Source organism: Sus scrofa, chromosome 10 (assembly GCF_054392235.1).
Source record: "Sus scrofa isolate SSC_HxYL_T2T_F1_AM1 chromosome 10, Sscrofa_HxYL_maternal_Yorkshire_Landrace_v2.0, whole genome shotgun sequence".
In the NCBI taxonomy this organism is placed as follows: Eukaryota; Metazoa; Chordata; class Mammalia; order Artiodactyla; family Suidae; genus Sus; species Sus scrofa.
The window spans coordinates 37,357,471-37,372,114 of NC_139392.1; the positions used below are offsets into that span (position 1 = coordinate 37,357,471).

Genomic DNA, 14,644 nt, shown 5'->3' on the forward strand with positions numbered 1-14,644 from the left:
GTCCATCGACAGAGGAGCAGATCAAGAAGATGTGGTACATATACAGAATGGAATATTGCACAGCCATTAAAAGGAATGAAATACTGGCATTTTTAGCAATATGGATGGACATAGAAATTAACATGCTAAGTGAAGTCAGTCAGACAATGAGACACTAACATCAAATACTTTTACTGACATATGTAATCTGAAAAAATGACAGTATGAACTTATTTGCGGAACAGATACTGATGCAACAGACTTTGAAAAACTTATGGTTTCCAAAGGAGACAGTTTGGGGGTGGGGAGATGTTCTGGGGTGTCAGACGGAAATCCTATAAAATTGGATTTTGATGATCATTGTACAACTATAAATGTAATAAATTCATTGAGAAATAAATTTAAAAAAAGAATTAATATTAATACATCACAAAATTTTCCAAAAAATAAAATACTTCCCAATATTTTCATGAGGCCACATTACCACAGTACCATCCCAAGAAAAGTACAGACCCATAACTCTTATGCACATACACACAAATCTCAGAAAAATAACAGAATACAGAATCCAGAAACATATAAAAAGCATTGACTAAATTGGATTTATCACAAGATTGCAAAATTGGATTAACCTGGAAAAATTAATTAATGTAGACACCTTTTTTATTGTCTTCAGTCATTTTAAGGCAGCACCCTCAGCATATGTAGGCTCCCAGGCTAGGGGTCTAATCAGAGCTGTTGCTGCCAGCCTATGCCACAGACACAGCAATGCCAGATCCTTAACCCACTGAGAAATGCCAGGGTTTGAACCCACAACCTCATGGTTCCTAGTCAGATTCCTTTCTGCTATGCCAAGACAGGAACTCCAAGAAACTTTCTTAACAGAATAAAGGAGAAAAGACAAAAGATCATCTCAGTGGAAGCAAAAAATCATGTGACAAATCCAAAGGCTTTCATGATACAAACCTCTCAACAGAGTTCCCTGGTTGCTCAGTGGGTTAAAGACCTGACATTATCACTGACGTGGCTAGGGTTGCTGCTGTGGCATGTGATTGATCCCTGGACTGGGAAATCAGTATGCTGTGAGCTTGGCCTAAACACCAAAACCAAACCAAAACAAAAAAACAAACAAGTACAGTCAACAAAGACTAGGCATGAACCTCATCAACCTAATAAAGGGGATGCTTATGAAACCCACAGATAACATCACACCTAACAGTGAAATGCTAGAGGCTTCCCCAGATACCAAGAACTAGATATGGATGTCCTTTCTCACCATTTCTATTCAACATTGTACATGGATGTCCTGCTGTGCTGTGGTGCAGTGAGTTAAGAATCTGACTGCAGCAGGTCAGGTCACTTTGGAGGTGAGGGTTTGATCCCCAGCCCAGCATATTAGGTTAATGGATCTGGCATTACTGCATCTATAGCATAGGTCACAGTTGAGACTAGGATTCAGTCTCTGGCCATATGCCATGGATGAATCTATTAAACAAAAACAAAATCAAATAAACAAAAAACATTGTACAAAGGATTCTAACCTGGGCAATTAGTCAATGAAATAGAGCACCCTGATTAGAAAGGAGAAGTGTGGAAAATTCTCTCCTGGTAGGTAAAAACTTTCCTAATGGCTGTCCTGGCCCCCCATCCTGTCCTTGTCCCCTGTTCCCTCTGGATGTGGACACCCTCCTGCTATCATAAAACAGCCTCCTTGACTTACAATATTCCCAAAGGAACTGCCTGGCTCCACAGCTGTCACACCCACTTCATTCGTTTATTTTTTGGTGACAGGAAAGCAGAGAAGCCTCAGAACTCTTGGGAACCTAGAAGATGGCATTCACCCCATGCTTGGGGAATCAATAACCCCAAACATCAGCCTCTTGAACTGGCTTCATGAACTCCATTACCAGCTTAATCTGGGTTCCACGTTCAACAAAATAATCTGTTTTTTTGCCCCTACCCCACCACTCCCCAAGTGCCAGCTTTGCAAATATCCCACAGTCATCTTGGTGAATGCAAATTCACATTCCACCTGCCAGGAATCCAAGGGGCTAGTGTCAGGGAGCGTGCTGGCCTGAGTGCAGACACTGGGCTGGTCTGGGTCTGAACCCTCATGATGAGGCCAAGAAAGTATAGGTCAGTGGCCTGACTGGTTTTTCAATTTGTAGGAGCTGAATACACATGCTGAAGGGAAGTCTGGGACCAGTGATGCTTTCTAGCCACCAGGACAGGGCACTGAACACATGCCCCTCCAGAACTGTGGGATACAGAAAAGCAAGGTTGCTTCCTGGGGAACTGCGTGGCTGTATACAAGGGCCCCATATGCAGCACTGGCAAATGCCTACAACTTGCCAGACCCCTGCCAGTGATGGTGTGGACAAAGAACAGTGCCTCAAAATTGGAAAGGACACAACTCAGTGAGGGGGCAGAAAAAATCCCAGACAGGAGTTGCTGTGCCCTTTGCTTTCAGGGGTACATCCAGTGAATAAGAGTGCCCCCTCTGCTCCTAACACAGTCATCCTCATCCCTAGGTTAGAGATATCAGGATGATTTTTCTTTTATCTTTTTTGTTTTGTTTTGTTTCATTTTGGCTTTTTAGGGCTGCATCCACTGCATAGGGAAGTTCCCAGGCTAGGGGAAGAATTGTACCTGCAGTTGCTGGCTTAGGCCACAAACACATTAATGCAGGATCCAGGCCACATTTGTGACCTACACCACAGCTCATGGCAATGCCTGGATACTTAACCCACTGAGAGAGGCCAGTGATCAAACCTGTGTCTTCAGGGATACTAGTAAAATTCATTACTGTTGAGCCACAATGGGAACTCCCCAGGCTGAATTTTCTTTTCTCTTTTCCAGGGCCACCTTCAGCTCTGCTCAGGGTGTGTGAACCTCCCACTAGGCCCCAGGCCTACCATGACACTATCTGGAAGGCCACAGTGTTTCCTCTCCCATCTTCCCCTTCTTCAGGCTCAAGCCATAACATGGGTCCATCAGAGCCCCCAGGAAACGGTCCTGGCTGTCCCCAGGCCACTCCCCACCCAGGCCAGGATTATGGGCTCTGTTTTTCATTTTTCCACACAGCCCTGGGAGGAATCCCAAGTGAGGACACGCTGGGGCAGGCACCCCATCCACAGGGCCTGGCCATGCAAAGCAGGCAGGTGACATCCAGTGTCACTGTACCTAGGTGTCACCACTGTCCCCAGGAGGGAATCACCTCCAGAACCTTGGGGGTGGAGCTGAATCTCACCCACATCTCTCTCCTCCCCTGCAGGGGACTTCGAACAAGGGTGAGGCCACCCTTTCAAAGCGGCACAGGGTAAAGGGGATCAGTTCTTCTTGATATTTCTCAGTCACAGAAAGGCCTGGGATCCCCCTTTCCCAGCAGTTCTCCTCTACTCCTGGGGTCTTTTACATGCTGAAGGACTTCCAGCCCCCTCTGCATCCTGGGGGAAGGGACTCCTGGACACCAAAGGGGGAACTTCAGCTAAGGCTTTAACCCAAATACAAAAAACACCCACCACCCCATCAGTATAAGAAGCATTTCCAGTAACATTTTCCTTTTTCATTTCTAAAAATCCACAATGTATTCACAGTGTTTGATCACAGGGCTTTCTCAATCCAGAAATGATTTTTTTTGGTCTTTTTGCCATTTCTTGGGCCACTCCAGCAGCATATGGAGGTTCCCAGGATAGGGGTCCAATTGGAGCTGTAGCTGCCAGCCTACGCCAGAGCCACAGCAAGGCGGGATCTGAGCCACGTCTGCGAACTACACCACAGCTCAAGGCAATGCGGGATCGTTAACCCACTGAGCAAGGGCAGGGATCGAACCCACAACCTCATGGTTCCTAGTCAGATTCATTAACCATTGCACCACAACAGGAACTCCGATTTTTTTTTTTAATACTTAGTGACTTGAGGTCACAGAACAAATTTTAAATCAATTTATGTATATTTTGCCTGCACAGAAATATGCTTGATTGATTCATAAATGGTGCACAAGCATCAAAATCTATCACATCAGGATAAAAACCCTCAGGGAAGTATCAAACCAAGAAAACAATGAGAAGCCCCCAAAGGCCCTCCAGGGACCTGCCAAGGAAAGGTGGGATTCCAGTCACAAGTTATAGTTAGGGAACAGTTACTTTTCAAATGTCAATTAGTACCTCACAGACCAGGTTCCACATCTTTGTCAAATCTTTAAACACTGATAGAGCACATTTTTAGAGGTTAGCATGAAAATACATGCAAAGTCTAGGAAAATGGTTAATGGAGGGAACTGAGGTGGGAATCAAGATGTTCAGGGTGCAATTCAGTGCTCTTGTGGGTATTTGCATGTCTAATATGAAAATGTTGCAGGAAATGTGTGAGAAGACAGACAGGTTTTTTGAAAACATTTAGGGAGTTGACAGAAAAAAAATTGGGGGGGGGGCAAGAAACCTGCCCAGCAAGGCAGGGACACTGTGGCATGCCACGATTATCCACCTGAGGGTGCTCCAGTTGAGGCTTCCAAATCAGGCCTTTAATTCTTATTTTTCAGCCATGCCTGCAACATGCAGAAGTTCTGGAGCCAGGAGTCAAACCCACACCACAGCAGCAGTAACAATGCCAGATCCTTAACCCAAGGAGCCACCATGAACTCCAACATTAGGCCTTTTATCTTAAGCAGCATCTCAGGACTCTGGCCAACCACCATCCTCAGGGTGTGTTCCTGAATGTCTGACAGGGGGACCCACTGGGGATCTCCAGGCCTGCGTCTTTGCACCCAAACTGAATTTCTATGGAGCAGACCAGAAGCCACTCACCCATGAGGCCCATCATGTGAAATGTGCAGCTGGGAGCTTGTGGCCTCATTCCAACCCGAGAGTCAATAAGACTCTGGCAAGGTCACCAGGACAATTTCCAACACTGTCCCACCCCTCCCTGCACTGCCTTTGGGCAACCAACAACATCATGGCAGGTAAGGGGGGCAGATCTTCACTGAAGCTGCCCACTAACTACTGGCAGCCCTGAGGTTTCCACCCCTAACCTCCCAGGAAATGGCAGGAGCCTCCACTGACCCATCCCCAGGCACATCCATCAAGCCTGACTCAGCTCACCCACCCCAGCCCTGAGAGAGCTGGATCTGCCCCAGTAATGGGGATTGGAAAGCCCTTGAGTGGTGGGAAGGCTTTGGCTAGATGAATCCTTGTTACCCAAAGGCCCATCTCGGTATAGCTGCCTGAGCCAAGGGCATTAACACTGTTAGCCTCTTCAAAGCATTTTTTGAATCTGCTTTCAAAGGAAAATAATAATAATTTAAAAAAGGCCTATGTCATCAAAAATGGGATCAGAAACTCTGGTTTTTATTTTCTGACACTTTGTCACACCACCGTAAGAAGAAAAATAATCTCCTAAGCAGATGAAGTTCCCCACTGGGTGATGTCTGGTGTGGGGTGGTGGGATTAAGGGCAGGGCTCTCCCATAGCCTGGGAGCAATACCAACTCCTCACTCATTGGCTGTGTGGTCTCAGGCTAGAGGCTTTACTCTTCTGTGCTTCAAGCTCCTGATCCATAAAGTGGAAATAATCATCAATCACACCTCTCTTTCAGGCACTAATTGTCCCATCCCTCCTCTTCTCCCCTCTAGCATGGACCCTTCCAGGGCAACCCCATTTTTGAAACATGCAGAAAAAATCCAATAATCTAGATCTCCTCTGAATGGATGGCATTTGGGGAGGTGGGTCAGGTGCTACAGCCGGGTCACAGGGGTCACCTGACCTGGCTCTTAGCCCTTCACCCAATCAGTCCCAGGTGAGGTCTGGGGGCTTCTGAGATGAAAAACACCAGACTTCATGGCCTTTGTTTTGGGCATGTTCCTCCCAAACCTTTCACAAATTACCCCTCAACCAAAGCAGAGTGGTTAGTAAGTTTGCCCAGGGTCACTTGGATGACTGAAGATCCCAAAGGCCCCCTCCATGGGGCTCAAGACAATGGGAGACCCCTGAAAAGTTGTAAATGTACATTACAACCAGGGTCTCTTTTAAAACTCCACCTAGAAAGCTCACCATCACCAGCAGTTACCTTGGCCACTTTGGATGCCCCCAGTCCCATGGAAACCAACCTGCCTACACACATGCCCTCCCATCCCATGAAGAGAGTGAGTACACAGACCCACCCACCAGCCCACATCCTCCAAACCCAGGCAGCAAAGTCCACCCAGGCAGAAAGTTTCACCCTGGGTCTGGCACCCTCTTATCACTAAGGCAAGATCCATGCAGGCCCCAGAGGCCTATGAACCACAGCAGCATGGTCCATCCCTATCCCAGCACCCTCTGAACCTGGGCAGCAAGGCCCTCTGGGGGTTTCACACCTGCTCCAAAGTTCTGGCAGCCCCAGCTCATACCTGAGTGCATGGGGGTTGTCTCCAGGCACACCCCACACCAGGAACATCCTACCAAGGCCCTTGGGTCACTGGCCGCATGGGTAGGGGATATCTGGCAGAAGGAAAAACAGATGCCATGGTGAAATCTGCCAGGTAAACTTTAGCAACTGGAGCTGGCTGATGCCACCTTCCTGCCTAATTCACATGAAGCACCAGCAACAAGGGGCATGGCTCACCAGCAACAGCAGGGCCCCCTAGTCCAGCAAAGCCTGGCACCTGGTGTCAGTTCTACTTGACCCCAGGGGACACAGGGATACACCAGAGACCCCTGGGCCTGGGCCAGATGCACTGGCCCCTGCCCTCGTGGAGCCCACTGATCCAGCCCTGTACACCTGAATGCAGGCTCTGAATGAGGGTAGCCAACACTGTGTCTCCTGGGACCTTGTGGCCACTCCAAGGGTCCCCTCCCCCATGCATCCCCTGGTGGCTGCTTCTGAATTCCACCCCATACCTCAGAGCCCAAGTACCCAGGCCAAGAGGTGGGGGTCTAGGGTTAGGAGACCCCAGGCAGAAGGTGGATGTAGGTCCATCTTCTGTTGCCCCATAGGGAGGTGCTAGATGTGAGAGGGTTTCAAACCCACAGGGTACAAATTGGTGCTCCTGCACTCTGCCCCCATGCTGAATCCAAAGCATTTTTAAGGGGCCAATACTCCAGAAGGAAATGGGGTGAGGGGCCAGGGAGGGTGTCTCTCTCCACAAAGAAGTGACCATCCCCTACCAAGATGCCAAGAACCCTTTCCCAACCCCCCCATCCTCATCCATTTGGTTCCAGGGGGCTCCCTACTGTCCTTCCCAGCAGCGCAGTTTGCCCTCGCCATGCCTGACCTGTGCCCTCAGCACGCAACACCCAAGCTTCTGCCCTACCTGGCTCAGGCATAACTTGTTGTTCCTGGAGTCTGGGCACTTTGGGACACCCAGGAGAGGGCCAGCATCTTCTCGTACCTATCTTGGCCTCGGGGACCAGAGAGGCCCAGTGCCTACCCTGGTGGGAGGACTGGAGTTGCTACAGCAGCTCAGCATCTGGGTGGGGGGTGGGGATGCCCCATCCCATCTCCTCACTGCAGCTGGGCTGGGAGCTCCCATCAGGGGTGCCTTGGTTGACCCTCCCCTCAGCAGGGCACTGGCAGGTGGGACTGGTGAGGGTGGGAGAGAGGTCCTCTTCTGGCCAAAATGCCCTCATGTGCAGCAGGCCAGGCTCTGCCCTTGCCAGCATCCACTGACACCTTTCCACCTGGCCCTGGGCCAGTTCCCACCTGCACAAGAGAGGTTTGAACTGTATAATCTTATATCATTTTGATTCTATCAATGAATAATGCACTAAGTTACTTCTTTCTTTGGGGAGATTGAAAAAAGAACAACAGATGTTTGGGAAAATATTTATACTAAAGAACTATATTAGATCAATTTGACCAGAAATGGAAGTTGTAATTATGACATAAAAATGGCAGAGGTTTTGGGAGCCTTAATACCATCAAGATGGACTAATTTAACTGTCTTTCTCGTCTGCATTTTGGTTTTAAGACATATTTCACAAAAAGGTATATCTAAATTTTTCAATCATCAGAGAAATCATGTACTGTACATAAGGAGAAAATAAAAATGACAGACAATATTAAACATTGGTTAGGATGTGGAATAGCAAGACCACTCACTCACTGAAAATGTGAAAGCTGAAGTGTAGATTTGCATACTTCTCTGGAAATCAGTACAATGTTTACTAAATCTATTTTTTATGAAGTGTATACATACATTTTCAAACCCTGGTCTGTACACAGGTAAATAAGTGTGTATCTCTAACAAAAGACATGTAAAAACATAGCATTACTAGCTAGCATTACCAGTAGTACAAAAGAGGAAAAAAATACTGCACTGTCTATTAACATTAAAGTGGATTAATAAATAATGACCTAATCACACAAATAATTACTGTTCCACACTGAGAATGAATGTACTGCAACTTCCCGTGACAACAGAGATGGATTGAATAAGTATGTGGTTGAATGAAGTGGTATATGCTGTAGGCATCCATTTATGTATGGTTCAAAAAAATACAAAACTAATTTATCATAATAAGTCAAGAAGTATCTACTACTTGGTGGTAAGTTTAGGAGTTTAGGAGGGAGCATATAGAAGGCTTTGTTGATTCTGGAAATGTTTTTTTCTTGATCTGGGTCCTGATTACAAGAGTAAATATTTTTAAATGTATAATTGTATAGTTAGTGATTTAAGTATTATCTACATATACATTACAAATTAAAAATATTTTCCAAATGCAAAGTCTGTTCATTAGATTATAGAAACTCCAGAATTTTATTATATATTGTTATACCTAGAAAAATTTTATACATAAAAACACCCAGTATATTTATATTATATTATGTCATATTATATTATATATTACCCTAGAGAGAGATGTGGTACTGGATGATATCTTTATGCCTCTGAGACTGATACCCATCTTTGCTTGAATTTTGGTCTTAATCATTCTCACTCCTGCCATGCTTCTTTTCAATATAGCACCTAGACGGCAGATTAAATTTCAAAAGAGAATAAATTTAAATGGGTTAATTGACAGAATAACATAACTGAAAGAAGCATCCTACATTTCTTCCCAGCTTTATACATCCCACTGCCAGGTCACAGAATCCCAGAAAGGCTAGTACCCTGGAGACTCATTGTCTTCCTTGGTTTTACTGACATTAAAAGGCATTGTATAAGGTGACCTTAGATAGCCTTAGGTATCAAATGCCTTTTGGCTCATTTTATTGTAGAAAATGCTCATGTGCCCTTGATTCTATGGGTCTTCAAATGTACATCCTTGTCCCTGTTTACTAAACAAGCCACTTCCAATGATTTAATCACCAGCAAACTAGAGTATAGATATGCTTTTAAATGGTTTAATTACTTTTTCAAAAATATATCTGTATGTCTTTTATTATTTTAGCATTCACAACAATTTTGTACATTTAAATATAAGATATAAAATGTGTATTTAAGGCACACACAAGAGCCTTATATGAATACATGTTCAATAAAAATTAACTTCTCTTGGCTTTTCTTCCCTTTCATTCTGTCTCTTTTCTTTACAGTTTGTGTCACATACACTATGTAAGTCTTTTTGGTAATAGGGATGGGATTCTTAATCTTTGAGCAAAGATTGCTGACAATGTCATATTGTAGGCAATGATTTAATAATCAGGGTTATATTAAAAACAATGATTAAAGAAGATGGATGTCTGTGAAAAGGAACATATAATCAGAGCTGAGAAGTGGGAAGAGCTGATAATTAACAATTATACAAATGATGTAATTTACCAAGGCACTTAACACTGCTCTTATTATCTATCCACAGAGGATTTCTATATTATAGAAAGATATAAAACTGTGTACCTCAAGACATCTGTAACTGTTGGACAATCTGCCTAGAACTCGTTCCTTCCTCAAATTATTTTTTATTTTTTAACTTTTTTATTTTTGTCTTTTGTCTTTTTAGGGGCACACTGGTGATATGTGAAGGTTCCCAGGCTAGGAGTGTAATTGAGATGTAGCTGCCAGCCTATGTCAGAGCCACAGCAATGTGGGATCTGAGCCAAGTCTGTGACCTACACCACAGATCATGGCAACGCCAGATCCTTAACCCACTGAGTGAAGCCAGGGATCAAACCCACAACCTCACAGTTGCTAGTTGGATTCGTTTCCAATGTGCCACAATGGGAACTCCTCCTTCCTCAAATTAAATATTTTAAGATATGAGAATAAATAAATATCTCTATCCAACAAAGTCTTTTCTATGCACAGTAGATTTTGACATTTGTTTCTGGATTTTTAACCCTTTTTTTTTTACTTAATGAAAGTTTTAAACACTATGAATTATTCATGTGTTTAATTAATTCATACTTGTTTATTCCTCTAGATTATAAGATTCATTAGTATACAAACTACTGGTTCTTCAGCAAACACAAAGTACTTAAAAGAAAAAAAAAAGCACATTTAGTGAATACTCATTAAATCTTAATATATTTGAAGTAATGTTTAAATGAAAAATAAATAAATATATGACAAAATTAGAGACATCAGGAAGTTTTGCACAAAGAGGAGTTTTCATAGATAGGTTCAAGGCCCATAGTAAAGTATGACAAGTTTAGGCAACTGCAACATTGTCTTATTGCTAGCCTTTAGTACAGATGATCATTTATTTAATAATTTGAGAAACTTAGAGAAACTCACATACTATACCATATAATTTTATAAAAACAATAAGTACTATATGTGTCTGCACATTCATAATATATTTAAAGCCATCTTTTATTTTTCAGTTTTTTAGTTTATTTTTCAATTTTTCTAGGGTTTTTTCAAACCCTTGCTCTGTAGGCTGTAAATCAGAGGATTTAGCGTGGGACTCACAAGGGTGTAAAACAGTGAGATTATTTTGTCTTAATTCAGAGAATAGGAAAAACTCAATCTGAAATATGAAGAGTAGAGTTCCCTGGAAATTTGCAAACACAGTTAAGTGGGAGGTGCCAGTGGGGAAAGCTTTAAACCTTCCCTCAGCAAAGAAGATCTTCAAAACTGATAGGACAATATAACAATAAGAGTCAAGGACTCCTGAAACAGAGCTCAGTTTAATGAAGCAAAAAATGGTGCACATTGCTAATTCATTGATCTGTGTGTCTGAGCAAGACAAAACAGGAGAGGATGGATATCATAGAAGAAATGGTTAATTTCATTTGATACACAGGAGCATAAGTGGAACGTTAATGTTTTATGTATCAAAGAGTCTGCCATTCCCTCCATGTAAACCCCAGTGATGAGCAGGGAGCACACTCTGCTGGGCATGCTGACTGTCAAGAACAAGGGGTTGCTGATGGCCTTGTGCCAATCATAGGCCATCACTGCCAGGAGTAGACACTCAGCAACTGCAAAGGCACAGGAGATCAGGAATTGCATAATAGAGCCAAAGAAGGGGATTGACTTGTTCTTGGCCAAAATGTCAAAAAGTATCTTGGGTCCGATTGCTGTGGAATAGCAGAGGTCACAGAAAGAGAGGTGAGTGAGGAAAAAATACACTGGTATATGCAGCTGGGAATTCATTCTTATTAAAATGATAATTTCAAGATTTGCCAGAAGTTTAATAAGATAAACAAGTTAAAACAGGTTAAATAGGGTCATCTTCATCCCTAGAGTACTGGTGATTCCCAAGAAAATGAATTTATTCACAGAGAAGCAATTTTCTTTTTACATTCATTTTTTGTTTCTTTTTTTCTTATCTAAAATTTGGATGAAATGATTAAGAATAAGATAGACAAATGTCTGGACATCTACAAAATATCTGTAAAACAGAATACAATTTCTTTCTGTGATTATCTTTTTATACTCAGAAAATTATCCAGACAGGTACCTACTCTTTCAGAGAAGAAGAATTATACTATACCTAATAAAAACAAACAAAAAACTGTGATAGGCATTGAAAAAAATTATGTAAGTTTGCATCTTATCATGGTGTATAAAATTTTCTATGAACTTTTCAATTTTCTGGAGATTTCTTATCTCTAGATGTATAATCAAATAAATACATGTCTCATTACATGAAAGAGACACCAGTGTTAGAGACACCAGCCTGTAAGACAGGACTGAGCATTTACTAAGTTTGAAAATATTCACATGGACACCAAAAATGATAACAATTGTTTTGTTTTTCAAAAAACAGCTCAATTAAACATTATTTAAAATGTTTCTCTGGTTCTGGAGCATGGAGACCACCAAGTTCCTCTGAGATTTCAGGAGCTTGAGGAGAAGATGCTGGCTGGTGCCCTGAGCCGCTAAGCTCCCACTGCTTCCTGAGCCTTGGCAGCAGAGTCAGGCTAGCCTCGCAGGTGATGCATGCTTCATGGGGGTGTCTGCATGTCACCATGTGGGCACTGGGCAGCCCTTCTGGGCAAGGGGTGTGCCTACAGAGCCTTTATTCCTCCCTCCTCTGGCTGTCTGGAGCTGGCCCATGGAGCACTGGTGGCAGTGCCAGGTGGCGCTTGGCCTGAAGCTGCCTGGGGTTGGCCCATGGGCCCATTGCTCAGACATGGGGAAAGAGGGCCCCCAGGGTCTGCTGCCAGAGAGGACATTGCCACAGAAGCCTGGAGCAGCAGGTGGGGTCAGGCGAGCACCACCAACTTGTATGAAAACCCATGGACTATCACAAATATGTTGTCAATGTAGAGAACTGGCTTGGCTCCAGTTTTGGTCTATTTGATTATTAAAGATTTTAGTATTGCACCAGGAGATTTTGCTTTAGCTGGGCTGATTTGTTGGATGAATTTATTGCTCTATGTTGTGCCAATGAAAAATCAGCTTTGGAAAGTGTTCTTGATCTGCTTGCTGATAAAATACTTATCACTATCCTATATGTTAGCTTGACCTATGCAGATCTTATTACATTCCAGTTAATTAAATGGTAATTTCAAGAGATATAATGTTGATTGCTGCTGTTTTTTTTTTGTTTTTTGTTTTGTTTTGTTTTTAATGTCACATATCAAACTCTTCCAACACTGCAAATACTAAGTATTTCAATCCTTGTCATTCCACTGTTAGTTTTAAACTAAGCTTCAACAACAAGGTAAGCATAGCAGCCCACTAAATCTTGGTGGTGGTTTCTTTGGCAGGTCCAGTTTTCAATTATGCTGACAGCACTTGTCTTCAGATCCTGTGTTTTACCTCTTTCACCACAGCTGTATCTGCTTAGAGTTATTATCATTATGGTCAGAAAACTGTACAGGTGATAAATTGCAGATGAGAGTCATCCATCATCATTAGCAAGGAGTCAATATACATTATCAGTGGTGGCAAAGCCAGTGGAAATCTTATATGAGTTCCTTTATTTTGGTGTTCAGCTTGAAAAATCACTTGTCAGAACAAACCATGTCATCAAAATTTAAGTAACGTGCATTGAAAATAAGCTTGATCATAGGCATATGCAGAATTCCCAATGTATATTTAAATGCAAATAAAACTATAATTTAGAATTTTTTAATCTTAGGTTTCTTGATTAATTTATAAGGCAGCAATGAATCCAATTAATTCTATTTTTAAAAAATACATTAAAAAATATTCCAGAGCATGGAAACTGAAGAGTTGCTACTTCTTTTTAATAGAATTTAGATCATTCGCAAAGCACTAATAAATTACCTGAATTTAAATATACATCCTATACACTTGGCTACAGAGTTTTATGTTTGATTTTTGGATCTGTGTACATATTAACAGTACATGTGGTTAATATTTGAATGTTTAAGGTAATGACAATAAAAGTAGATTTAGTTATGGATGAAGTAAACATAAAGAAATTTAAAATGAAGTAAGTTTTGAAAATAATAAAATAGAAGGTGTTTATGTTCAGAAGTCCTCCAACCTCTCAGGTGCCTAATAATTTATGTATCAGGAAAATAAGTACAAAGTAGTTGGAAAATGAAAACATGTTACCCATCCAAAAGGCAGTAAGTTATATCATGCCTTCCAACTGTATCTCTTAATATAACAATATTTGTATGATATTGAAACCTGTACTCATGTTATGTAAATAAAATGAAACTGTATATTTTTCCAAGTTGTTTGTTTGTTTTTTTTTTTTTTTTACTTTGAGGAATCTACCTTTGGAAGAAGTTAAAGGAATAAAAGAGCTGGAAAAAATGCTTTTATGTTAGTTCTAGGAACCAGGAGCATGTAAGTGACTAATAATAATAAAGATGATTATGTTACTGGTCCTGCCCAAAGAATTTGGTGAGACATGAAGTAAGTATTATTAAACTCTAGTATAAAAATATATTATTTATTTGCCAATATACTCATTACCTCTCTATGGAGTGGACTGGTGCCAAAGGATGAATTTCCTGATCTGTTAGAGAAAACTAATTTTAAAAAAGTGCAAACAACAGAATTTAACACACACATTTGCATATATTTAATTTCAAAGACCTTTGAATTTCTAAAAAAAGTGATACTAGAATGTGGAAAAGTGAGTGTTTCTGATATATAGATGTGTGTGTACTTGTGTCTGTTGTGTATGCATGCATATATGTTTCTGTTGATAGAAGAACAAAAATGTCAGTGATAGATATAATATCACTTATATGGGGGATCCAAAATATGGCACAAATGAACCTATCTACAAAACAGAGGCAATCTCACAGACATAGAGAACAGACTTGTGGTAACCAAGAGGGTGGAGAGGAGTGTGATAGCCTGGGAGTTTGG

The 14,644-nt window shown here is 41.9% G+C and overlaps 2 pseudogenes; one reads left to right on the plus strand and one right to left on the minus strand.

Annotated features, from left to right (window-relative positions):
- Positions 1 to 10,744: 10,744 nt before the first annotated feature.
- On the minus strand, positions 10,745 to 11,644 carry LOC110258421 (olfactory receptor 5W2-like; annotated as a pseudogene).
- A 626-nt stretch (positions 11,645 to 12,270) lies between these two features.
- LOC110258422 (cardiolipin synthase (CMP-forming) pseudogene) lies at positions 12,271 to 13,187 on the plus strand (annotated as a pseudogene).
- Positions 13,188 to 14,644: the final 1,457 nt, after the last annotated feature.